This window comes from Lathyrus oleraceus, chromosome 2 (genome assembly GCF_024323335.1).
Source record: "Lathyrus oleraceus cultivar Zhongwan6 chromosome 2, CAAS_Psat_ZW6_1.0, whole genome shotgun sequence".
NCBI classification, from domain to species: domain Eukaryota; kingdom Viridiplantae; phylum Streptophyta; class Magnoliopsida; order Fabales; family Fabaceae; genus Lathyrus; species Lathyrus oleraceus.
In genome coordinates, this window is record NC_066580.1 from 210,766,033 (window position 1) to 210,768,460 (window position 2,428).

The 2,428-nt window shown below is 39.8% G+C and overlaps 1 pseudogene; it reads right to left on the minus strand.

Annotated features, from left to right (window-relative positions):
- Window positions 1-1,600: 1,600 nt before the first annotated feature.
- On the minus strand, window positions 1,601-2,428 carry LOC127122633 (G2/mitotic-specific cyclin-2-like; annotated as a pseudogene).

Genomic DNA, 2,428 nt, shown 5'->3' on the forward strand with positions numbered 1-2,428 from the left:
TACACATAAAAAAAATATTAACAAAATACTAAAAGAAAAATAATATAACTAAAAGAAATAAAGTGTCAAAAAAAATCCACACATGAGTATTGAACCCACCCCACTTAAGATTATAAAACTACCCTCTCTCCACTAAGCCATTTATCATTAGTTATTATCTTAATGCTATTTTAGATATGTAAACCAAGATATGTTAGACATTAGAATAAAAACTAAGATAAAAAATCTGTTGGACTACCAGAAAAAGTCAAACCCAGCCGTCTGGCTGTTGGGTTCACAAGGTTAGGATTTGGGAACACTGAATAGCATTTAACTAATACTAATATCAATAAACCCTAGTTAATGACTATTGAGAACTCTAAACGTTCAACCATTGGGATTTAAAGGTTCTGCTAAAAAAAGAGAAACAATAATGAATAAATAAAAAGGAAAAGAAAAGGTGAGGACAACGAAGGAAAATCCAGAATCCCAATCGTCATCCTCTCTCTATCTCACTCGCCCTCAACGAAAACTCCCTCTGCTCTCGCGTCCTCAATCGATCTCTCAAATCACAACCTCACTCAATCGCTCAACCTCGCTCATCAACGCTCAACCTTACTCACTTCTCTCACAATCTCACTCAATCTCGTTCCCAATCACCCACATCTCAACCAAACGCGACCTCACGTTTGCTCTCAAAGTCTCTCTCTCGATCGTGCTCTCAATCCCGTTCTCAATCAAACTCAGATGCTCAACAACGCTAAACAAAAGACAAGCACAAATCCGCGGTTTCAAAGAGACATCAAGCGGGAATCTCACCTTTGGCAACAACAATGAATCAGGTGAGCTCGAATCTTTTTCCTCCTTTCCAATACTTTTTTTTTGGGATTTAGGGTTTTGATTCGGTGGGTTTGGTCCGCCTCCGATTTTCTGTTGTTCTCTAGGGTTTTGTTGTTGTGCTCTCCTTCTTTTTCTTACTGACTTGCTTCCTTCTATTTATGTTCTGTGAATTAGGGTTTCACAAAAAATGCCTTGGGTCCCAAAAGAGTAACTCCGCAGAGCACTCTGGATGCTCAGAAATCGGATTAGTCCCTTTGATGTATGGATTTGAGACAGGTAATCTGAGCATGTGCTTTCCCCTTTGTTTTTGTTTTTGTTTTAATTCCAATTTGGGAATTTCTGGATTTTGAATTTTTACTAATTCATTTGCTCGTTTTACTGCAGTGACTTTCTTGTAACCTCCAGCTAACTCAATTGTGTTACTGCAGTGAATTCAGAGTATTGTTACAGGAGTCATGAGTTGAATGGTGCAGCAAAACAATGGATTAGCATGGAATTCTCTACAGGTTCAGTGGCATTGGGTTATTGGTTTGATAGACTCCTCATGTTTGGTTCAGTGGTACTTGGCATTGGGTTACTGGCTATTATGCTTTACAATTCATTTGTCTCGATTCTTTTGTTGCAGGTCTTGTGGTCATGTTGGATTATTTCGGCAGGAGTTTCCATGTAGCTCCCATGAGCCATTATCAGTATAAACTACAAGTGTGAGCAATTGGTTATCAACCGGATGTGTGGTTATGGCATGTGTGATGTTTAAGTGTTGTGACATGATTTTGGTTAATTATTTGGCTTGACCCTTCAACTGTATGCTTTTTTTTACTGAACTGTTTTTTGGATTGTTGGGCAGGATGCTGGTGTGCCATTCACAAGTTTTGTTCCAGTGCTTGAAACCGCTGACAGTGCATTGAGCTGTGTAGACCGCAGCAGCAGCCACCAAGGATGGTGGAAACTTCAGCATCCCATAATCCACCAGAGATAGCTCTTCCCAGAAAAAGAAGCTACCATCTCAAGTTTTGTTAGCTTGAGCAGCCTTGAGAAACATTCTCATGAAAACATATGCTGTTGGTAGAGACATGTTATACTGCAGTGTGTTGAGCATCAGCTTCTCCATTTGGAGAAGTTCCTTCCTTGAGTAAGCTTTGTCAGAGATATGGATTAGATCCGAAACGACAGGAACGGAAACTTCCTCATATTTGCATGCCAAAAGCATGGCAACAAAACCAACCAGCTGAAGTTTCTTTCTTACGACATTCTGCTTTGCCAAGAATCGGTCTATGAGATTAATTGTAAGAAACAATGTCTCTTGCATGAGGTCAAATTTGTCATGCACCTCAATAAGCCAGTCAACTGGTACATCCCTCATCCTCTCATTAAGGTCAGCTTGATCTTCCATATAGGTTGGTGAAACACAGCCAATGCACTCAATTTTTCTGTAGTAAGAATGAAGATCTTCGATATATTCCACAACAGCAAGAGCATTATTTGCATCACAGCCATCAATGTCCAAAACCCCCTCTCCATCGATATCCTCCATCTCAACCTCTTCCATCTCATGAGGATCACCATGGATTGGTTCAGTTTGCTCTAAAGTCATAGGGACAGGTTGATC